Source organism: Cannabis sativa, chromosome 9 (assembly GCF_029168945.1).
Source record: "Cannabis sativa cultivar Pink pepper isolate KNU-18-1 chromosome 9, ASM2916894v1, whole genome shotgun sequence".
NCBI lineage: Eukaryota > Viridiplantae > Streptophyta > Magnoliopsida > Rosales > Cannabaceae > Cannabis > Cannabis sativa.
This window is the reverse complement of record NC_083609.1, coordinates 41,905,076-41,930,765: the sequence shown is the minus strand read 5'-3', so window position 1 is coordinate 41,930,765 and position 25,690 is coordinate 41,905,076. Positions and strand designations below refer to the sequence as shown.

Here is a 25,690-nt window from a genome sequence, read left to right as displayed (position 1 = left end):
TTACTAGTTGGAGGATCTGTATTGATTATAGAAAACTCAACAAAGCAACCCGGAAAGATCACTTTCCCTTGCCCTTCATTGATCAGATGCTAGACAGATTGGCGGGGCAAGAATATTACTGTTTTCTTCACGGCTACTCTGGATACCACCAAATAGCCATAGCACCTGAAGATCAGGAAAAGACTACTTTCACATGTCCCTACGGTACTTTTGCTTTTAGAAGAATGCCATTCGGATTATGCAACGCCCCTGCTACATTTCAAAGGTGTATGATGGCTATCTTTTCGAACTTAATTGAATCTTGCATTGAGATCTTTATGAATAATTTCTCAGTCTTTAGCTCATCATTCGATCATTGCTTAGAGAATTTTGAGAAGGTGCTAATCAGATGCGAGAAGTCTAACTTGGTGCTGAATTGGGAGAAGTGCCACTTTATGGTAACAGAAGGGATAGTTCTGGGACACAAAATTTCAAAAGCAGGGATTGAGGTGGTCAAGGCTAAAGTGTCAACAATAGAGAATTTGCCACCTCCAGTTTCTGTAAAAAGAGTAAGGAGTTTCTTGGGACATGCTGGTTTCTACCGAAGATTTATTAAGGACTTCTCAAAGATCTCCAAACCATTGTCCAGTTTACTTGTTAATGGCGTTCCCTTAGAGTTTGGAGAAGAATGTTTGAAGGCATTCCAGGTTCTTAAAGAAAAATTGATTTTAGCACCAATAGTCACTTCACCAAATTGGGAGTTACCCTTCGAGTTGATGTGCGATGCAAGTGATTATGCAATCGGAGCAGTCTTGGGTGAAAGGGTTGACAGGGTGTTTCACACAATCTACTATGCTAGTAGAACCCTGAATGATGCTCAACTAAATTATGCCACTACAGAGAAAGAGATGCTGGCAATTGTGTTTGCTTGTGATAAGTTCTGACCCTATCTAATTGGGAATAAGGTTGTTGTCTACACAGATCACTCAGCGATTAAATACCTTATGACCAAGAAGGATGCAAAGCCAAGATTGATTCGGTGGGTACTTCTACTCCAGGAGTTTGACTTAGAGATAAAGGACAAAAAGGGCACTGAAAATTTGGTAGCAGATCATCTATCAAGACTAGAGTTGGAAGAGAGCCAGAATACGAAAGAGGTACAGATAAATGAGCAATTTCCTGATGAACAACTCTATAGTGTGAGGGAAAACCTGATGATACCGTGGTATGCTGATTATGTCAACTTCTTGGCTGCAAAAATAACTCCTCCTGAGCTTTCTCGTCAACAATTGAAGAAGTTCTTTTCTGAGGTGAAACATTATTATTGGGAAGAGCCAATCCTCTACAAGCACTGCGCTGATCAGATAATTAGAAGATGTGTGTCTGAAGAGGAGATGTACTCTATCCTAAATCATTGTCATGCTTTACCATGTGGGGGACATTTCAGTGGGACAAGAACTGCTGCTAAGGTGTTGCAGAGGGGATTCTTTTGGCCAACACTCTTTAAAGATGCTAGTACTTTTGTGAAGGCATGTGATCGTTGTCAGCGTACAGGTAATATCTCAAGGAGGAACGAAATGCCTTTAATAGGAATCTTGGAAGTGGAATTGTTTGATGTGTGGGGAATAGACTTCATGGGTCCTTTTCCTTCATCTTTTAGCAATCAGTACATCTTATTGGCTGTGGACTATGTGTCGAAATGGGTTGAAGCTGCAGCAACACCACAGAATGATGGTAAAACAGTTCTCCGCTTCCTTCAAAAGAACATCTTCACTCGGTTTGGTACTCCCCGAGCAATCATAAGCGATGAAGGGAGTCACTTCTGCAACAAACAGTTTGAAGCACTCCTTTCAAGATATGGTGTCCGTCATAGAACTGCTCTACCGTACCATCCTCAGAGTAATGGCCAAGCTGAAATTTCTAACCGGGAGATAAAGATGATTCTGGAGAAAATAGTGCAGAGATCAAGGAAAGACTGGTCAAGAAAGTTAGATGACGCATTGTGGGCGTATAGAACAGCATTTAAAACACCGATTGGCATGTCACCATATCGGTTGGTGTTTGGAAAGGCTTGTCATCTGCCGGTGGAATTAGAACATAAGGCCTTTTGGGCTATGAAGACTCTCAACATGGAATTGAAGGCTGCAGGAGAGAAAAGACTACTGCAATTGAATGAACAGGAGGAGTTTCGTAATGAGGCTTATGAGAATGCTAAGATCTACAAGGAGAGAACCAAGAAGTGGCATGACCAAGGCTTAGTTAGGAAGGAGTTTCAACCTGGGCAGCAATTGTTACTTTTCAATTCAAGGTTGAAATTGTTTCCTGGTAAGCTAAAGTCAAGGTGGTCAGGACTGTTTACCGTGGTCAAGGTGTTTCCCTATGGAGCTGTGGAGTTGAAAGGTGAAGGTCCAGCAACCTTCAAAGTTAATGGACAGCGTTTAAAGATCTACTTGGGAGGTCAAATTGACCAAGCCAAGTCCGCCATTATTCTGGCGCCTCTCTAGACAACAACTCAGCGTCCGGCTAGATGACGATAAAGACAGCGCTCTTGGGAGGCAGCCCAAGTGTTTTCTTTAATTTTTTTTCAGACTTTTTGATTTTGTTTTTAGTCTATGTTTTAGAGTTTTTAGTGTTTTAAATTTTTAGTCAAGTACCAGACATTAAATATTTCCAATTGAATCGTGAAAAACGTGAAAAAAAAAATCGGGACCGGGAGCCCAGTGGTCACGACCACCAGGTTCCTGGGTTGCGACCCTTTTTGGTAGTCGCGACCCTAGTCGCGACCTGGATGATACAAAAACCACTCAAAAATTTTTAGTTCCAGTGGTCGCGACCAGGTATCGTGCTAGTCGCGACCAGGTATCGTGCTAGTCGCGACCCTTTTCCTGGTCGCGACCACCCCAATTTTCAGAAGCCCCTAAATTTTCAAATTCGAGCTAGTCGCGACCAGCCCTTGGGCTAGCCGCAACCAGCTCGCGATTTTCTATAAATACACCATTTTCCCCCCCATTCAACCCTACACCAATTTCAAATTTCTTATTCTTCTCTCAGCCGACCCTAACCCCTTTCCATTCAAAAATTTCAAATTTTCTTCCCCAAATCATCAAATCTTCTCATCTTTTAACCAATTTCTCAATCCATACAATCCAAAATCCCAATTCCATCATCAATCATCAATTTCTCATAAAAAACCATACCCAAAAATATCAATATTACCCCAAATCTGAAAATACCATTGTTCTTCATCTTCAACCTCAAGCTTTCAAGGATATTCAACAATGGAGGTGGAGTAAAAGCTTCTTTGGGTTTGTAAGTATCACTTCCTATCATATTTAGGAATTTGATTGATTATTTATAAATTTTGGTGGTAATAGTGAATGTTGTGGGAAAATTGTTGTTGATATTGGGTTGTTAAAATCATATTGTGGTATTGAGTTGTTGGTGATATTATTTGCATAGTTTTTGGGTGATTGTGAATTTTTGGGAAGTAGAAAATTAAGGGGAGGTGCTACCCAATTTTTCTTAGAATTATCTTGAAAAAAAAAGAACAAAAAAATAAGAAAAAAAATATAAAAACAGAAAAAAAAAAAGAATTATTTCTAAGATAATGGGGCCAAAAAGAACTAGGCACGTTGAAGAAGGTTCGTCGTCAAACCCGCCAGCTACGGGTTTCGATAGAACCCGATTTGTAAATGAGGAGGCTCAAAATCGTTTCATGAGGCTCAAAATTAGGCCTTACATTGAAGATCAGGGTATTGAATTCCCTGAAAATCCCTTGAGGCGTCAACCTAGGTTCGAAACAATTTAGGCTCAAATTGAGAGGATGAAATGGGGTAGTTTCGTGGATGCTCGGGGCCGGGCTAATGTGACTATGGCATGTGAATTTCTCGCCAATTGGCCCGAGCGCAGAAATGGGGAGGTAAAGGTGCGAGGAAAGAAGGTTCTCACCAGTGCTGATGCATTCAATGTTATGTTCTCTATCCCGGATTATTCTAGGGAGGAACAACGCCTCCGAATTATTGAGGAGGAAGAGCAGTTTGATTTGGTGGATGTGGCTGAAACAGTAGGATTTCCGGGGTTGAGGTTCCACGACAATGATGGCCAAGACGGGTCGCCAAACATTCTACAAAGGTGTGAGATAAACCCAGTGGCAAAGACATGGCTGTACTTTGTGAGTGCTCGGTTGGTGCCGAGTAAACACTTTTTAGATGCCCAAATGGATCGCCTCAAATATGTGTACGCCATTATGAAGGGGTACAACATTAATATTGGACAAGTCATCAGAAACAGCATTGAGCAAATTGTACAAGGAGCCACGGGTGGTGGTCTTGGTTTGGCGGGTGTGATAACTGAACTTTACGGGGCATATGATGTGCCACAACTGGAGTATGATAACACTGTGGTGCCACTTCGAAAGATGGACATCACCTTTGTCAACAGGCTAAAAGAGCCACATCCTTATGGCCAGCCTCCACCTGATGCACCACAAGGCCGAAGGCGGCAAAGAGAGCCTAGTGTCGAAGAAGAGGAGGAAGTGCCCCCACAACTGCTTGGGTCTATCGATTCGGCGATGCAATATACTCATGCCCAGCTGAGTTATATAATTCAGCAAAACAACCACATGCAAAACTATATGGTGCAGAGGAGTATACATGATGAGGGACAAGTTCACCAACTCAACTCTCTCATCAACAGAATGAACATCGGGATTGATGACCCGAATTACTTGACGCCACCTCCTCGGTTTTATCCATATGATCAGTCGCCGCCACCCAACCCTTTCTGAAAGGGTCTCAGGTAAGTCTCTTCTCTCTGCATTTTATTGTATACATTGGGGACAATGTCATATTTAGTTTGGGGGGAGAGATTTAAAAAATTTAATTTTCTGCATTTTAATTTTCTGTTTTAATTTTTCTGTTTTAGTTAAGGAATGGTAATAAGCTAAAAGAGAGTTGTATGCTGCTGCTTAGTGTAATGTAATCTGAAATTGCAAAATAACTGTGTGCTTGATTCTGTTAACTCTTTGGATTAGTTTGGATGTTTAGAAACCTGTGTATGATTGCAATTTCTCAATCTGTGAAAATTGTTATAATTGTTTTACTATGGTTTGTGGTAAGATTGACAGGGTAGCTTAGAACTTGCATGTTTATTCTTTTGAGGCGAAATCCTTGACAATGTTTAATAGGAATATGATTTAGGCATTTGTTGGATAGCTTGAGCCTTTCAAGCCTACCATGAAATTTTTATCCCTAGTTGACCCTCTTGAGCCTAAACCTGTTATGTTTTTCACCCATTGAACCGAAAATTGTAGCCACACTATTAATTTTGTCTTTACCATTTTATTCATGATATCATAAGCTACATAATTAGTTTGGGGGAGCAAAAATACTTAGTGTGAGAAAACAGTTAGAGGGAGAAGAACTTGCAAGATTGAGAAAAAGAAAAAATGTGTAACTCAATGTCACTGAAGAAAAAAAAAAGAAAATGAAAAAAAACACAATAAAAAGTAAGATGTGTTTGGAAAAAGTTTATTCAAGAAAGAAAAAAAATTTATTTCAGTAATGTTCGAGAAAAATAAATATATCTTTTCTCAATCTTGGTAAATGTGGGAACACTATGGGGTTTTGAAAAAAAAAGTAAGAAGCTTGTGGATTCTGTTTGTGTGCTTATGATATCTTGAGCCAAAACCGTCTTTTGTCGATTTCTCAATATCTGAGCCATAATTTCTAAACCTGAAAAAGACCTAATGATTATAAAGGATATTGTCAACATTAGTGTAGAGAGGTAAGCATGCAAGCTTATGAGCTATCGGGCTGTGGAACAGTTGGAAAGAGTAAAACTTTTTATAACAATATTTCATGTGTGAATAAATTCTGTGGTTATGCATAGTGTTATGAATTGAGCATCTGAATTAATTGTTAGAGTTAGTAGGATTGAAATTCTAGTTTGTGCAAGGAAGAAAGCAGAGCATGAGTCAGCAGTGTAATGATTATCTAATAGCGTAGTTAGTTTTTTTTATCTTACTCGGGGGCGAGTAAGAATCTAGTTTGGGGGAATTTTGTTAGGTTATATTTAGCCTATGTTTCGGGTCTAATAAGTAAGCATTTTCTCAGTTATTGGTGTCTTTTGGAGCGGTTTTACGCTTGATTTTCCTTGTTTCAGGTTCTCGGGGTATCAAAAGTCAAATTCAGTTAATTGATGAAAAGACGGGGAAACTGGTGAAAAATCGAAAAAAATCTGCTCAGTGGGTGTCAGTAGTCGCGACTAGCCATAAGCCAGGTCGCGACCCTTTTCTGTGGTCACGACCATGGTCGCGACTTGGAAGATTTGGCAGAAACTCGGTTTTTCGAGTTTTGCCTGTAGTCGCGACCAGCCTTTAAGGTGGTCCCGACCAGGTACGGAAAAACGCAGTTTTGACCTAATTCAGATTTTTTCTCAATTGGAGGTACACCTTTCATCTCTATATAAGGAATACGACTCAAGAGGTCAAACTAAGCAAAAAAAGACCTGAAAAGTGGATGAAAGAGGAGAGGAAGCGATCTTGAAGATCCAGAGCGATATCACCTTCTAGTTTCTTTCTTTTACCCTTATTCTTTCTTTTATGTCTAGTGTTGTTTCAGAATTAATCATGGATGTTTTTATTGTTTTTATGAACTAAATTTCCCATTTAGGGAGGATGATGCATGTTGTTTAAGTTTTTGCCTAGTTAATAAATAATTGCCATTCCTCCATCTTGATTGTGAAAATTATCTATATTTGTGTTTAATTCCATGTGCAAGATTGATCACCTTTTACATGTTTTATGATCTCAATTCGAAATCTGAAAAGTGAGAATTGAGAATGCTAAAATTGGATAGTCTAGGTTTTGATGTGAAACGAAAGTATTTACATAGCCTTTGTGACAAATAGATTATTGCTTAATGCTGATTTCAGGTTAGTTTAATTAAGAGATTAATTAGAGAGCATGAGATTTAGAACCTAAAAGATCTGAAAAGAGTTAGGTTAATTTATAATCTGTCATTCACTTCAAGAAAAGGATAGCAATTAGGCATTAACATTGGTAACTTAACAACAGGATTCTCCTCCCTAATCTCTCATCTTGATTAATATTTATTTATTATTTTAATTTTCTGAATTATTTTATTGAATTCACAAAAAGTATTGTTTTGCGAGATAGAATCATAAGTATAATTTAGTAGTAATTAGTCCAATTCCCTGTGGTTTGACCTCACTTGCGTGAGCTACTACTTGACTACGTATACTTGCGTAGTGTTCATGATTTTCATAACAACTATGTCTAATTTATGAATTTTCACTATATTATGGCTTAATTGTGAAGAATTGGTATTTTAGGGTTAATTTATTAATTAAGAGACTTTGTGGAGTCTAGTTAATAAATATTATAAATGATAATTTTATTTGATAATTATTTTAATTATTAAATAAATAGTTTTGGCATTTATAGGGTTGAAGTTGTAAAAAGTGGTATTTGTGAAAAATAGATAAAATAGTTGAGAAAAAAATGGCAAAAACCAAACTTTAGTGGGGCCCAATATGTGGTCGGCCATATGGTGCTATTTTACTCTATTTTTATCAATTTTTTATTCCAAAATAAATCAACCCTAACCCTATGGAAATTAGTATAAAAAGATAGCTAAGGTCTCATCATCCAATTAATGCCTCCAAAGCTAAAAACCTAGCTTTCTGATGAGACCTATTCCTTCTTCTTCTTCCTCTTGTTTTTCAAAAATACCAAAGCCTATCTTCACAAAATATATACAGCCAATACTGATTGAGTGCATGCCCACACACAACAAGTTGGTCCTCAATCATAGTGTGTAAGACTGTGAAGAATCCAATCAACAAGAAGGAGAATCGAGCTCAGATCTTGGTGATACCTTGCTACAGAAAGTGTTGTCGGAAAAATTTAAACAACACCAGATTTGTGCGAGTATTCAAGGGTTGCTTGAATACCAAAAAATAGATATGCGAGTACTTACTTAGAATAGCGAGTACTCAAAGAATATAGTATATAATATATGCGAGTATTGTAAATAGTATAAAATAGACACAGAAAAGTATAGTGGTTTAGCAGGAGCTTCGGGCTCGGCCTGCCTAATCCACTCTTGAAAAGAGTACTCTGGCTCTGTTTCTTTATTCAGATCAGCCCCCTTTGAATGGAGGGGGAAGCCCCTACTTATAGGTAGTAGGCATCTGTAACACCCTAACTAGCATAGGCGTATTACGTGATTTTTAAACGTACTGTGCAGCTCGTTGCTAATCAACGAGGTTTATGGAAATCGTGAATAATTAAAATTTTTGCTTTTTAATTAAACTTATATAATATTTTATATAAAATACTCGGGATCCCGATTACAAAATACTTTACAAAAGTTTACTGTCTAATACAAAATACTTGTCGCCTAGCGACTAATTACAAAAGCACTGATGTCCCGAGGATCGTACGCTCCAGGCCTAACCGCCCGACATGTACAATCTTCATCGACTCGTCCTCACGGTTCCTCAGCCTTGGCCTTGCCCTTACCTACACATAAACATAGCACTGTGAGTCGACAGACTCAGTAAGAAAAGCATAAATCATAAAACATACATAAATCCCGGGTTATGATCAGACGCCCATACCCCTGACCATAACCCTAAGTGCCGTGTCCCACACGATACTGAGTCCCGAACGTTCGTACGACGGTACTATTGAAAAAGTAACAGCCTATACTCGGTACACTGGTCCTACTCCAGCTGCTAGTCATACTCTAGCTTTACCAATGTGCTACAGTATCAGCCTATACTCGGTTCACTGGTCATACTCCAGCTACTACTCATACTCTAGCCTAACCGATGTGATACGGTCAAACAGTACAGTACCACCGACCCTAGTATCAGCCTATACTCGGTTCACTGGTCATACTCCAGCTGCTAGTCATACTCTAGCCTAACCGATGTGATATGGTCGGATGGTACGAAGCCAACATACATATCTAATGTAATCTAACAGGCTTCCTAACATGCACGCTAAACATGTAATACATATGCATACTGTTATACTAATCTTACCTCAATTCCGAATTCAGGTGTGCCGGTCAACCTGAGTGGAACGAACTGTACGGCGATTTACAGGCTCCTAAACCATAACAACCACAACACTAGATAAGTGATACGCTAAATCACTTCTCGGGGACTTAAACTAGAAACTAAAAGTTTCCCTATCGATAAAAAGCATGGCAATACCCTAAACAACATAAAAACGGGAAAAATTAGGGTTCCCAAAAATCCCCCAACCGGTAGACCAGTTCTGCAACCGGAATTCTGGTTCTGGGAATCCTGGAACACCATCCGGAATTTCGATTGCACAACCGGAATTTCCGTTCCTCGCAGGAAACACACAAAATTCCATAACTCATTCAAATCAAACCCAATTCATATGAAACCTTTCAGACCTGTTCTAAATACCCCAAAGAACATTTTCAAAGCATTAAAACAACCCAGAAATCACAGATACGAAAAATGCCATGTGAGCTCCAAGCTTTGAGTTCAAAACTCAAACTTGGCTAAAGCTCACCTACAAGCATCAAAACTTGATTTAAACTACATAATCATGCATATAAAAACTGCAGAAAATGAACTCAAGCACAAACAATCTCTACAGCAACTAATTTCACATTTTCACTTTGAAAAACCATAGTTTTTGAGCTAAAATTCACAACTTTAAACAACACAACTAACATGCATCACAAGCAGCTCTATTCTACTCAATTAATCATGAATAAACTTCTGTAAACAACATCAATAATTAACAGCAGCAACACAACCAAAATCAAGCATGCAAATCATCATTTTCTTACAAAAATTCCAAGAAACATAGAAGATAGTTACAAAACCTTACCAACCACTTGAATCACACTTAGAATTGCTGAAAATGTTTGAACAAGCAAGAAAATTCCCAGCCCTAGCAGCTCCAATCCAAACCGAGAGAGAGAGAGAGAGAGAGAGAGAGAGAGAGAGAGAGAGAGAGAGAGAGAGAGAGAGAGAGAGAGAGAGAGAGAGAGAGAGAGAGAGAGAGAGAGAGAGCTTGAGAGAAAACTCCTAACTTTTCTATTTTTTTTTTAATTTTTGAATGAAGGATAGAAAAAAAAAACATAATTTTTAACCTTTATTTCAGCCAAAACAAACCAACATAATCACATATTTTTCACAATATAAAGTCCACTAAAGGACAAAATATCATTGGGGCAAAATGACCATTTTACCCCTCCACACTAAAATAACATAAAGGGCACTAAAGGGTATTTTGGGAAAACTCTAAATTCCCGACAAATCCCGACATTCCCCATGTCTAAATAACCGTCCCACAATACTAACATGCTAAGTTGTGATTTTACTAAGCCAAACACCGAGTTCCATGTTGCTGTGCATCGGAAATGCAAAATTATAAAATTCACTATATAACATAAAAAATGCATTCGGAATTCTAAAATAACAGCATAAATAATTATTTAAATATCTATAAATAATTTTCATAATTAATCATAATTAACTGCTAATTTTCAAATTAAACTAAGCGGTCTTTACAGCATCGGTTAGAAATAATGGTCATAATGAGACTATTACAAAATAATGATAATAATAATAATAGGCTTAATAATCAAGTTAATTACAACGGTTATAAAATATATTTAACGTTTGTCATGAATGCTTGACTGTTGACTTTTGTTGCTTGGTGTATGTATTTGCGCCTTTTCCTATTGATACTGCGACTTCACCAAATATGCGAGGTGTGGCTTTCTTAATATAGCGAGGTCTCTTTCAGTTAATATTGCGAGATCCTCTCTTTCGGTACTGCGAGCCACCTTCAATACTACAAATTCTCTATAGACAAGTGTTGGGTTTCATGCCCTAAATAAAACTCATTTCAATATAATCAGATTTACTTATTAATAAAGATCAGAAATAACATTTAATGTTGCATGGTTCACAGGATTTATTTCATGATTATATGGATATAATGTATGAATTCTATTTAAGTCCAGAACATATGAATTTGTTAATGATTATAGTGTTGTCAGCACAGTGGAATATAATCTTAATTATATGTTCGAAAGTTTATTCCCTGATTTGTCAGAACACTGGATTTAGACTGGCATGGTATAATCAGCGATAAGTATTCTTACACCTTGGATAAGTGTTATGTCCTTTCCAGGGTATTGGCAAAGTTTACCAGTATCGGATGTATGGAGTATACATCGGAAGGGACCGATATTGAACTTTAATTAGATATATTAAAATTTACGTAATATCTATTCAATTCAATATCACCCGTTGATCCTAGATCAAATGATCTTAATCCTGATATGGTTAGGTTCGATCTCAAGAGTATTATACATGTTCTTTGATTTGTTAGTTAAGCCTACTTTTAGGTCAGGGTGATACGTACATTTTGGGAACAGGATAGTATAATTGAGTGGGAGCGCTAACATAAATATGGAGTCTATACCTTCTATAGGAATTTAGAAGTGAAACAATGATATCCTTCGAGCTTGGCTAAACAGATATAAATGGTGGAGATCTCATTTCACTTCGCTGAAATATCATTTATACGGAGCTAAGTGTTTTAAGGATAAAATACATTGAAGGTGTAACGGTAACTTAGTGCCTATTCAATGTAGATAATCTATTAGAGGGTCATTGATCAAATTAGGATTATAACAATGGATAACTAATGACGTATCTATATCGTGGAACATATAGAGCGTTCTATATGACTGAGAGTGCAATTACAAGTTCTAAGAGTGGATTCAATAAGGAATTAATAAGTTAGGGAATTTACTTGGTAAATTCGGTTCGACTTATTGGAAGCTCAGAAATATAGGCCCATGGTCCCCATACTAGTTGAGACCATGCTGCTTGTAAGACTCAGTTAATTGGTTTTGATTAATCAATTATAATTCTAAAGTTAGACTATGTCTAGTTTATGAATTTTCACTAAGCAAGGGCCAAATTGTAAAGAAAAGAGATTCTAGGTTTATTTATTAATTAAGAGACTTTATATGTCTAATTAATAAATATATTAAATGAAAATATTATTTAATAATTAATTTTTAGTTATTAAATAATTAGAATCGGCATTTAAATAGTTAAATTAGAAAATTGGCGTTTTTGAGAAAATGGGATGGAAAAATGACAAAATAGCGATATTGCAAAGTGGGCCCAATCCAACATCCATGGCCGGCCACACTTAGTGTATTTTATCATTTATTTTTTTATTATTTTAATGCCAAATAATTCTAACTTAAACTTAGGTGGTTATCTATAAATAGATAGTGATGGCTCTCATTCACACTTAACTTTGTCAGATGAAATTTGTGTTGGGTTTTATGCCCTAAATAAAACTCTGTTTCAATGTAATCCAGATTATTCAATATCAATAAAATAACAGAAGTAATTTTTCATTCACTTGTGTATGTTTTGGTTCACTTAATCAATTACTTGTCTATTTGATTTATAAATTCATCCAAACCCCTTTTCACATACTTGATCATGTTTATTGTGTTGTCAACACAGTGGAAAGTAAACATGACTATGTGAATAAAGTATTCCTAGATTTATCACAACACTGGGTTTTACTGATATGACAATCTACAACAGAGTTTACTTACATTTGGAGAAATGTTATGTTCTTTCGAGAACATAGGTTAAAGTAAAGCTCAGGTTGGATGCATGGAGTATGCATTGGAATGGACCGATATTGAACTTTGAATTAGATTTTGAAACTTACCGTAAACATCTATTCAATTCAATATCATAAGTTGATCCTAGATCACATGATCGAAATCCTGATATGGTTAGGCTTAATTTCAAGAGTATTATTCGTGTTCTTTGATTTGTTAGTTAAGCCTAATCTTTAGTCTGGGCAATACATACATTTTGGGAACACGGTAGTGCGATTGAGTGGTAGCGCTAACATAAATATGGAATCTATAGCTTCTATCTGGGGAATAGTAAGCAAAGGGTGATTTCCTTCGAGCTTAACCAAACGAGATAAATGATTGAGTACTCATTTCACTTAGTTGAAATATCATTTATACAGGGTTAAGTGTTTTAAGGATAAAATACATTGTAGGGTGTTACGGTAATTTAGTCCCTTTACAAAGGTAAATCATCCATATAGAGGATCATTGATCACATTAGGATTATAACAATGGATAACTAATAATGTGTCTATATGGTGGAACATATAGAGCATTCTATATACTGAGAGTGCAATTCTGAGTTCTATGTGTGGATTCAACGAAGAATTAATAAGTCAGTGAATTTAAGTGGTAAATTCTAGATCTGCTTATTGGAAGCTCGGATATATAGACCCATGGTCCCCTCACTAGTTGAGATGATATTACTTGTAAGACTCATTTAATTGATTTTAATTAATCAATTAAAAATTCTCAAGATAGACTTGTCTATTTGAGAATTTATCACTTATTAAGGGCAAAACAGTAAATAGAGATTTTGAAGGGCATATTTATTAATTAGGAAACTTTAATTAGTTTCATTATTAATGAAATAAATGACAATATATTATTTGATAATTAATTTTAATTATTAAATAATTAGATTTGACATTTATGTGGTTGAACAAAGGAATTGGCAGTTTTTGACAAAACAGGAAACTATCAGTGTAGGAAAAAGAAAGTTGGAAAAGTGGCAAGCCATGTTTCCACAATGCCTAGGCCAGCCACTTAGCTTCCTTTTCTCTTTGATTTTTTCAATTCCAAATGTCAATCATAGCCCTTGGTGGTCTTCTATAAATAGAAGGCAAAGGCTTCAGAGTTGAACACAACTGTACAACCTTTTCACAACATTATTCTGAAAGAATTTTCTCTCAGAAAATTCTCTCTGAGCCGCCACCCTCTCTCTCTCTCTTCCTTCACTGTTTTGAAATGTATAAGTGCTAGAGTAGTGCCCACACACATCAAGTAATACCTCAATCATAGTGAGGAAGGCTGTGTAGAATTCAGAAACAACAAAGAAGGACTATCGGGCACAGATCTTGATTATACTCTGCTACAGAAAGGAATCAAGGGTTAGAGATCTGAGTGGGAGGAGACATATATTCCGTTGCAATCACTGTAAGATTTCTGATACTCTTATGTGTTTAATTTCCTATCGTTTTAGAAGTTCATATTTAGGTTGTTAAATCAACATACTTGTGAGTAGATCTAAGATCCTGGTAAAATAACTTCCAACAACTGGTATCAGAGCCATGGTAATTGATTTGCTTGCAAGAAATTTGGACTTAAAACGATTTGCTTGTTTTTTGGATGGTATCATGTTGCTTTGAGTGTCATATTGATGTTTGATTGTTGTTTGTGAATTCTGGGAAAAATGGTTACTGTTCTGATTCTGTAATTATTTTTGTTGGATAGTTTGGAAAATTCTAAGTAATTTACTTTTTTACAGAACTCGATTTCGATTTAATTTGAATTAGTTATGAATTTTTGAAAATTGGAAAAATCGGGGTGACGAGCAACCTCATCACGCGCGCGGAATGGCTGCCTGCAGCCTTCCTGCGCCGTGTTTTCTCGGCCACTCACCCCAGAAACGCGCGCGGATGGGCATGCATGGCATGCCATCCGTACAGTTCATCCAATTTTCCAATTTTTTCGATTTTTCATGCTATTTCATGGAATTAAATTCCGATTTTTTGTGTAGTTTTGTATGTTGATTTTTGTTTTTCAAATTTCAAATCTAATTATCAGAAATAAATTAATTTTAATTTTTAAAAATTAATTTTAGATATTAGTGTAATTTGATTTTGAAAATAGAAAAAAATCAAGTTTTGCTTACCTCTTTTCTTATTTCCTTTCAAATTTGATTATTTTATTTTTTTAAGGTCTGATATTATTTTTTTTGGTAACTTGACCTTAATTAAAATAAGATCAAAATAATCATGATAATTTTAAAAGAGGAACTCACTATGAGAGTGAATGATCAAAAAGTCACTTTTAATGTGTTCAATGCTATGAGATTCCCGGATGAGATTGAAGAATGTTCACGTTTTAGTGTAATTGATTCTATTGTGGCTGAAAGTTTTCACAAGAAAGTGTGGAAGGATGAGAGGGTGATAAGCTCTCTTGAAGATCTTGAAGCTTTGAGTGAAGATGAAGAAACCCAAGTTGCTTGGGTTGAGCCGATGCAACCTTTCCCTAAATTCAAGAGATCTTTTGAGTCTTTAGAGTTGAAAGAAAGCAATTTCAAGCCTCCAAAGCCTTCCATCCAAGAACCACCAAAGTTAGAGCTGAAACCTTTTCCAAGCCACCTCAAATATGCTTATTTGGGGGAGAATGAAACGCTGCCAATAATTATTTCAGCGTGTTTGGAAGCTGAAGCTGAAGGTTTGTTGCTAGAAGTGCTGAAGAAACATAAAAGAGCGATTGGGTGGACTATGGCAGACATAAAAGGGATTAGTCCAGCGATTTGCACGCACAAAATAATCCTAGAAGTTGGCTGTAGTAACTCCATTGAGCATCAACGAAGGTTGAATCCTGTTATGAAGGAAGTAGTGCGAAAAGAAGTGATAAAGTGGCTGGATTATGGTATTGTATACCCGATTTCAGATAGTTCATGGGTTAGTCCTGTCCAATGTGTGCCAAAGAAAGGAGGAATCACGGTGGTGGCTAATGCGAACAATGAGTTGATTCCTACTCGAACTGTGACAGGTTGGAGGGTATGTATGGACTATCGGAAGCTCAACAATGCTACTCGGAAGGATCATTTCCCGCTGCCATTTATTGACCAAATGTTGGATCGTTTGGCAGGAAAAGAGTTTTACTGCTTTCTTGATGGTTATTCGGGTTACAATCAGATTTCTATAGCACCAGAAGATCAAGAGAAAACCACCTTCACTTGTCCATATGGCACCTTTGCCTTTAGGAGGATGCCATTTGGCTTGTGCAATGCTCCCGCGACTTTCCAAAGGTGTATGATGGCTATTTTCTCGAATATGGCTGAGAGTATTTTGGAGATATTCATGGATGATTTCTCTATCTACGGGGAATCATTTGGGATTTGTTTGGAGAATTTGGAGAGAGTGTTAGCAAGATGTGAAGAAACCAACTTGGTGCTTAACTGGGAGAAATGCCACTTCATGGTTCAAGAGGGTATTGTGTTGGGTCACAAAGTGTCTAGAAAGGGGATAGAAGTTGACAAGGCAAAGCTAGAAGTGATTGAAAAGTTACCAGCCCCTACCACGGTGAAAGGCATAAGAAGCTTCCTTGGACACGCGGGTTTCTATAGGCGCTTCATTAAAGACTTTTCTAAGGTGTCCAAACCCTTGTGTAGCTTGCTTGAACAAAATAGGCCATTTGAGTTTACCGCTGAATGTAATGAAGCATTTTCGAAGTTGAAGACAGCTCTTGTTACGGCCCCCGTGATTGTAGCACCCGATTGGTTATTGCCCTTTGAACTCATGTGTGACGCAAGTGATTTTGCCATTGGGGCTGTTCTTGGACAGCGGAAGAATAAGACCTTTCACTCCATTTATTACGCAAGCAAAACTCTTGTTGATGCCCAGATTAACTACACCACTACTGAAAAAGAGTTGCTAGCGGTGGTTTTTGCCTTTGAGAAATTCAGATCTTATCTTGTGGGAACCAAGGTTGTTGTGTATACTGACCATTCGGCAATCAAGTATTTGATAGCCAAGAAAGATTCTAAACCGAGGCTCATTCGTTGGGTTTTGTTGCTACAAGAGTTTGATTTGGAAATTCGAGACAGAAAAGGGACAGAAAACAAAGTGGCGGATCATCTCTCTAGGTTGGAAACTAACAATCACAGCAGCCACTTAGAAGGAGAAATACAAATTCAAGACTCATTCCCAGATGAGCAACTGCTAGTGGTAGAGCAAACACGGGTACCATGGTATGCAGACATTGTCAATTACTTAGTTGGAGGTGCCTATCCACCTGATTTTACCAAGCAGCAGCTCAAAAAGTTCCTTCATGATAGCAAGTTTTATTTTTGGGATGAGCCATACTTGTACAAGCAATGCCCAGATCGTATAATGCGGAGATGTGTGCCAATGAGTGAAGTTAGAAGCATCTTGGAGCATTGTCATTCAGCTCCTTATGGTGGCCATTTTGGTGGACAACGCACGGCTGCCAAAGTCTTTCAATCAGGATATTATTGGCCCTCTATTTTTAAAGATGCTCATGCTTTCGTTCAACAATGTGATCGCTGCCAGCGAGTGGGAAATATCTCCGCTAGGAATGAGATGCCTCTTAATTGTATTTTGGAGGTGGAATTGTTTGATGTGTGGGGTATTGACTTTATGGGGCCTTTCCCACAATCCTTTGGGAATCTCTACATTCTAGTGGCGGTGGATTACGTATCAAAGTGGGTAGAGGCAATTGCTAGTCCGAAGAATGATGCTCGAGTGGTCATGAAATTCCTTCATAAACATGTCTTCACAAGGTTTGGGACCCCTAGAGCTTTGATAAGTGATGAGGGAACACACTTTGTGAACAAAGTGTTGGCTGCACTCTTGGCAAAATATAGTGTAAAACACAAAATTGCCACTGCCTATCACCCACAAACTAATGGGCAAGCTGAAGTATCTAATCGGGAAATCAAAGGCATATTGGAGAAGGTTGTAAATCCCAACAGAAAAGATTGGTCCCAACGCCTAGATGATGCACTTTGGGCGTACCGGACAGCATACAAAACACCTTTGGGCATGTCCCCATATCTATTGGTGTATGGGAAGGCGTGTCATTTGCCGGTAGAGCTTGAACACAAAGCTTTTTGGGCTATAAAGAAGCTGAACTTTGATCTCCAAGCTGCTGGAGAAGCCCGCTTGTTGCAATTAAATGAGCTTGAAGAGATGAGGTTTTTCAAAAACTTGTTGTGAAAAATTATATACGCAAGTATACGCAGTCACACAAGTAATAAAGTGATAAGTAAGATCGTCTCCATAGGGATTGCAAACAAAGTTTGATATAAAATCAACTAATTACAACTTAAAACAAAAAGAAATAATATGTAAATGGTTGAGTAATGATTCAAAATTAAAATGGACAAGAATTAAACTTGCTAAAATTAAAACTACTGCTGCTAGAAAAATTGTTTGCAAGATAAAAAATGTAATATGGCAAAAATGGCTTGAATAACTAATTCCTTCTAGTCAGGTTTTTTTTACAACAAGAAAGATTGGTTCAGCATTACTTCAGCATTCTGCACAGAGATAACAACAAATTCCTCTAGGCTTGTGAGAATTTTCCAACACTCACAACTTTAATTCTACCATTTAGCTTAATATATTCCTATATCAAACCAGCAAGCAGAACACTATTCAAGCATTAATTTGGTGAGTTATGCAAGGTAAATGAAATATTCCTATCCACTTACAAAGAAAAGCCTAAGTCTGGGTTTTCACTTGCTTCATTCAAGTTGAACTACTAGATCTAGCCCTTCCGGTACAAGATCTAGCTTAGCAAATTGTTATTCATGGCCAAGAAACAACAATCAATTAAAATGAAACTCACTTGAATAAACAAAGGCAAACAAATACTAAAGTAAGCTTAAAATTTAATCATACCCAACTTAGAAGTTCATAGTCATTCAAGCCTCAAAAGTTTAGCTCATATTCAAATAAGAAGATAAAATCCAAGCTAAAAATACTTCATCCATGGCTGCTGCCCAAATTTACAGTCTCAAGAAGTTTTGAATACTAAGTACAAACAACAATAACAAAGAGAAAAATAAAGAAGACTATCAAGAAAGGGTAAAAGAAAATTCAAACACTAGGCTTGGTCCCCTCTTCTTTCTTCTTTGTTGTACTTACTGCTGCAATTAAAGCTCCTCCAGAGAAAAATGGCAGCTGCCCCGTACTGTACATACAAGATGATGAAGATGACAACGGTGTACTTCCTCTTTCCTTTTCTTTTTGATGTTGGGTTTTTAGGGTACAAACTTCATACCCTAAAATAGAAGCCCAAACTTTTCCACTTTGGCCCACTAGGGTTAGACCCCTTTCTTCCACGTTAGCTGGCTGGTGCAATTTGAGTGACTGGACCAAAGTTGCTGAGGTGGATAAGTGAAATTCGTGTTTCCATGTCACTGCCAGGATGCTGAATTCACTTCAGCATTGCTTTAGCATTGCTTCAGCAATCAGCCCAGTTTCAGTTTGTGCTCCTTTTCTTCCTTGCTTCTTTTTCTTTTTCCTATCAATTTAATTCCTCATTTTTCAACAAAATAAGCACAGTTAATTGGAAAAACACACCCAACAATATCAATATTTACAAAACTTAAAGGTTAGATTACTAAATAGAAAATAACACTAAAACTAATTAAAATTAAGCAAAATAAACACATTTTCACTACTCTCCTCACAATACTTTAGTTTAAAAGCATAAAAATTAACTCTATACCATAGAGTTATCACACCCCAAACTTAGAGTATTGCTCGTCCTCGAGTAATGAAAAACAAAAAGAACTAAACAATAAAAACAGACAATGACAGCGACACTAACATGCTTGCAGCAGAGAAAATCTTGCTCTTTCACACTTGGTTTAGGGATGAAAATTGCTCTCAGAATTAGATGAAATGGAGGTGTAATTGGCAGTAGTGAATATGCCTTGAACTTGTGTGTGTCAACAGAATTTTGCATGCTATCTATGTCCTTAAAACTTACCAAGAGTAATTCGATCAAATAAGTGTGCAAATACTTCCCACCAACAACTTGAATTTCTATAACAACCACCTTTGATCCTCAAGTTTAAAGGTTTGCTTCCATAAGTTGAATTAGTGCAATCCTCTCCACTAATGTAGCTTAGCTTTACAACTTAGATCAAAAGGACTTGACTAGGCTTGAATGTTAGGCTTGGGTTAGGGTATGGTATAGGATGTATCTAAGCTAGCTCAACACCTAACCACTTCACTTGTCAAAAACCGAGCCTCTTCCTTAAATTTTTTTTTCTTGACCCGCTTCCCTAATTCAATACTCACAAGTACTTGTATTAAAATTGACTCCTCTTGCTATGTTTATTTTTTTTTTTTTTTTTTTTGAACTAAAATGGGTGGACCACCCCAAACTTAGTTGCAAGCATATGTATTTTTTTTTTTTTTCATTGCTGATTTTTTTTTTTTTTCATATATTAGAAAGACATTTATTACTATATTATACTTATATAATAAATAGCAAGAGAAGGTTAATTGAAAGTTCATACTCATATACTTTGTGAGCTAATTCTCCCACCCCAAACTTACAACCCAACATTGTCCCCAATGTGGCTAAAAGTATAACCTTGAATTAGCTCGCCACAAGTTACACTCACCGCACTCACCCCAAACTTAATGTGAAACTTGGCTCTTGACAAGTGAGTAATTAAGTTAGGACATATGTGGAAATGCAAATTAAGATTGGCGTTAGATGTAGGATTGGGTTGCACAACAATAATAGGCTAAATGGCTCAAACTTGGGTGACTAGGGAAAAATTGAATTCATAGGAAAGGTTAGAAAGGCTCAAACGTCCAAAGATGGCCTAAATCATTTCTAAGTTATAAAGCTCGCTTGGATTTCGCCTCAAGAATTACACTAACTAATTCTAGATGCTTAAACTCTCTCAAAGTGTTAGCTATTCTAAAAACTCAAAGTATGGTGGGATAACACAAGCACACAATTGTTGAAAGCATTCCTCATAGGCTAGCATTTAGACAAAAATAACACTTAAAATTAGCATTTTCAACACACAAACCAAGGCACTCCACAAATGGAGGAAAATGGATATTTTTCATCATCGAGCGCTACACTAAACCAAGCTGAAAATACATGCAGTATTTTTCTCATTTGCAAGCTAAAACATAACATCACAAACATGACAAAACAACATAATTAATACACATCTAATCCACATAATATTTATTACTCACACAACTAAAGACAACAATAAAAGTAAACTAAGTAAACAATCAAACACAACCAGCAATAACAATTTAACTAAGGAAAAAAAAAAGAAAACTCCCTCAAGATTTGAACTCTTCCCCACTAGAGTCTCTGCTTCAAAATGCTGAAGCGATGCTGATCCAATGCTGTACTGGGACCTACTGCTTCAACATACAAATTTGCTCACACCATATTGCAGCAGCCCCTTTTTTCTGTCATTCCCTGCTTTGCACCAGCAATAAAGATCACCACACTACAGCAAAATCATTAGTAAATGTAAGAAATTAAAAGTTATATATATATATGTAATTATATAAGTATGTATATACTAATTTTTTTTTTCTTTTTCTTCTTTTCCTCTTTTTTTTTTCTTTTTCTTCTTTTCCTTTTTTTTTTTCTTTTTTTTTTTTCAAGGGGTGGCACACCCCAAACTTAATTGTAAATACATATATATTTTTTTCAAGGGGTGGCACACCCCAAACTTATTACATAGCATATATATAACTAAATATAATCCTGTTCCTCCGCTCTTGGGTTGCCCAAATGTGATTCACTAAAGCCATGACAACCCGAGACCCTTCTTCCTCAAGCCTCTTCCAATGTGATGGAGGTCTTTGCTCGATCAACCTCACCACTCCCAAACTTCACTCCTTGGCCTTTCACCAAAAATTTTCTTCTTGAAAGTGCATCACGTAGTTCTACCACCCCATCGGGGTACACTCTCACCACCAAGAAAGATCCATCACACCTTGAATCTAGTCGTCCATGAGTAGCCTTCGTTAAAGAGTTAGCAAAAATCACTTGTTGCCCAACTTCAAACATTTGAGACCAAAATTTTCTACTAAACTTCTTTTTCTTTCTCTTCTTTTTGGGTGGTTTTTTAGGGTCAAATGATGTTTTGTCTTTGCTTTCTTGCGGCTCGTGATCCTTAGCGATTTCTTTAAGGGGAATCTTCTTTCTCACCTTCTTACTATTTTTGAATTTGGACTCCTCAACCATGTTAGGATCCATATCTCCAATTGCTAAGCATTCTCCTATTGCATCCGGAGCACGCATAGGATGAAAGACCTTGAATGTGGCTTGCTCATCTTGAGCTCTCATGGTAAGCTCTCCCTTCTCAACATCTATCAAAGTTCTTCCCGTGGCAAGAAATGGCCTCCCTAAAATGATTGGAACTTCCCTATCTTCCTCATAGTCAAGAATAATGAAATCGGCCGGAAAAATGAACTTATCCACTTGTACCAACACATCTTCAATTTTCCCTTCCGGATGAGCCATGGAACGATCCGCTAATTGCAAAGTGACGGTGGTTGGCCTTGCTTCTCCAATTCCCAACTTCCTGAAAATAGACATAGGCATGAGATTAATACTAGCTCCCAAGTCACAAAGAGCTCTTCCAACATCTCGACCCCCTATAGAAATAGGAATTGTAAAGCTGCCCGGATCTTTCAATTTAGGTGGAATTTTACTTTTCAACATAGCACTACATCCCTCCGTCAAAGCGACCGTTTCAAACTCGCCAAGCCTCCTTTTCTTTGTCAAAATATCCTTCAAAAACTTCACATAAGTTGGCATTTGCTCCAAAGCTTCCACTAAAGGTATATTGATGTGGAGCTGCTTTAGAACATCAAGAAATCTCCGGAATTGACCATCGTCTTGTTGCTTCTTGAACCGTTGAGGAAATGGTGGCGGTGGCTTTTGCAAAGACTTTTCTGCAGTAGAATGCTGACTGGATGCTGTAACTACTGGGGGAATTTCAGCAGCTGAAGTTGCTGGTTTTTTCTTCATTTCCCCCTCTTTTTGGATTGAAGAGGGCTCTTTACTGCCTGTTGCAGCCACATTTGACTCAATTATTTTTCCACTTCTCAAGGTTACCGCTTTGCAATGTTCCTTCCCATCTCTTCTTGGATTTTCGGTGTCACTAGGCAAGGTGCCTTGTGGTCTATTCTTCAAATCATTGGCCAATTGCCCCAATTGAACTTCAAGATTCCGAAGAGATGCTGCTTGGCTTTGAATTACAGCGTCATTCTTGGCCATATAATCTCTCATTAAACTCTCCAAAGAACTAGTTTGAGAGCCTTGAGGTTGGTGAGGTTGTTGAGGTCTTGGTTGTTGAGAAAAACCCGGTGGGAATGATTGCTTTCCTTGTCCTTGTGCTCCACTTGAACTTGCCCCTTGACCTCCCCATGAAAAGTTCGGATGATGCTTCCATGCCGGATTGTAGGAGTTTGAGTATGGATTGTTGTTACGGTTGAAGTTTTGATTACCCACATAACACACCGAAGCTGGATTTGAGGGGAAATTTTCAAAAGTATGCCCATCACCACAATACACACAAGAGATTTCTGCCCTTTGAATGGCAGCGGCTGGTTGTACACTTCCTCCCATATTCATATTCTTCAAAATGTTGGTCATTGAGGCCATTTGAGCGGTTAGAGCAGTCAAAGCATCTACTTCAAGAACACCCGCTACTTTTCGGCTTGTAGGAGCTCTATTAGTTGACCATTGATAGTTGTTGCTAGCTATCCTTTCCAAAATCTCAAAAGCTTCATCGTAAGACTTGGAAAGAATGACTCCATTAGCCGAAGCGTCCAACACCATCCTAGAAGCCGCATTGAGACCATTGTAAAAAGTCTCAAGTTGGATACAATGGGGAATACCATGGTGTGGGCACTTCCTCAACAACTCCTTGAACCTTTCCCATGCATCACTAGTAGTCTCATCTTCCAATTGTTGAAAGGACATGATCTCACTTCGAAACTTTGCATTTCTTGTTGGAGGAAAGTACTTTCTCAAGAATTTTTCAGCCAAGTCATTCCAATTAGTCACCGAATCGGGAGGAAGAGTGTTAAGCCATGCTCTAGCCCGATCCCTCAAGGAAAATGGGAACAACTTCAATCTTAAAGCCTCGTCACTTACTCCTTGTAACTTGAAAGAATCACTCACCTCCAAAAATGAGCGAATATGGAGGTGAGGATCTTCCGTTGGCGACCCACCAAATTGACCAACCGTTTGGAGCATTTGAAACATCACGGGCTTGAGCTCAAAGTGAGGTTCTTGGATTTCGGGTCTCACAATACCCGGATTTAGCTCATTGAACATAGGGGCTGCATACTCTCTTATTGCTCGGGCTCTATCATCGGCCAAAGCAATAGGATTGGCTTCATTATGAGCACCCCCAATTTCAAACCCATCGGCCATATTGCAGCGTTTTTTAGCCTTCTGTTCCTTCCTCCTTTGTCTAAAAGTGCGTTCAATTTCGGGGTCAATAGGAGCAAGTTCAAGGTCTTCTTCTTGCTCGTTCATACACTAGATTACACCTGAAAAAGAAAAATTCAGCGCACCAAAATAGGATTAAAACTTTAAACCAGAAAATAAATTGCAAAATAGTTGATAATACACAATTTTTAGTTTCAATCCCCGGCAACGGCGCCAAAAACTTGTTGTGAAAAATTATATACGCAAGTATACGCAGTCACACAAGTAATAAAGTGATAAGTAAGATCGTCTCCACAGGGATTGCAAACAAAGTTTGATATAAAATCAACTAATTACAACTTAAAACAAAAAGAAATAATATGTAAATGGTTGAGTAATGATTCAAAATTAAAATGGACAAGAATTAAACTTGCTAAAATTAAAACTACTGCTGCTAGAAAAATTGTTTGCAAGATAAAAAATGTAATATGGCAAAAATGGCTTGAATAACTAATTCCTTCTAGTCAGGTTTTTTTTACAGTCAGTACAGCATTGGTTCAGCATTACTTCAGCATTCTGCACAGAGATAACAACAAATTCCTCTAGGCTTGTGAGAATTTTCCAACACTCACAACTTTAATTCTACCATTTAGCTTAATATATTCCTATATCAAACCAGCAAGCAGAACACTATTCAAGCATTAATTTGGTGAGTTATGCAAGGTAAATGAAATATTCCTATCCACTTACAAAGAAAAGCCTAAGTCTAGGTTTTCACTTGCTTCATTCAAGTTGAACTACTAGATCTAGCCCTTCCGGTACAAGATCTAGCTTAGCAAATTGTTATTCATGGCCAAGAAACAACAATCAATTAAAATGAAACTCACTTGAATGAACAAAGGCAAACAAATACTAAAGTAAGCTTAAAATTTAATCATACCCAACTTAGAAGTTCATAGTCATTCAAGCCTCAAAAGTTTAGCTCATATTCAAATAAGAAGATAAAATCCAAGCTAAAAATACTTCATCCATGGCTGCTGCCCAAATTTACAGTCTCAAGAAGTTTTGAATACTAAGTACAAACAACAATAACAAAGAGAAAAATAAAGAAGACTATCAAGAAAGGGTAAAAGAAAATTCAAACACTAGGCTTGGTCCCCTCTTCTTTCTTCTTTGTTGTACTTCCTGCTGCAATTAAAGCTCCTCCATAGAAAAATGGCAGCTGCCCCGTACTGTACATACAAGATGATGAAGATGACAACGGTGTACTTCCTCTTTCCTTTTCTTTTTGATGTTGGGTTTTTAGGGTACAAACTTCATACCCTAAAATAGAAGCCCAAACTTTTCCACTTTGGCCCACTAGGGTTAGACCCCTTTCTTCCACGTTAGCTGGCTGGTGCAATTTGAGTGACTGGACCAAAGTTGCTGAGGTGGATAAGTGAAATTCGTGTTTCCATGTTTCATCGCCCGGGATGCTTGAATTCACTTCGCATTGCTTTAGCATTGCTTCAAAGAATCACCCCGTTTCGGTTGTGCTCCTTTTCTTCCTTGCTTCTTTTTCT

The 25,690-nt window shown here is 37.4% G+C and overlaps 1 non-coding gene across 1 annotated transcript; it reads left to right on the top strand.

Annotated features, from left to right (window-relative positions):
• The first annotated feature begins 23,586 nt into the window (after positions 1-23,586).
• LOC115696033 (small nucleolar RNA R71) lies at positions 23,587-23,693 on the top strand. The gene has a single exon (XR_004007634.2). It is a non-coding gene; the product is annotated as a small nucleolar RNA R71 (small nucleolar RNA).
• The last annotated feature ends 1,997 nt before the right edge of the window (positions 23,694-25,690 follow it).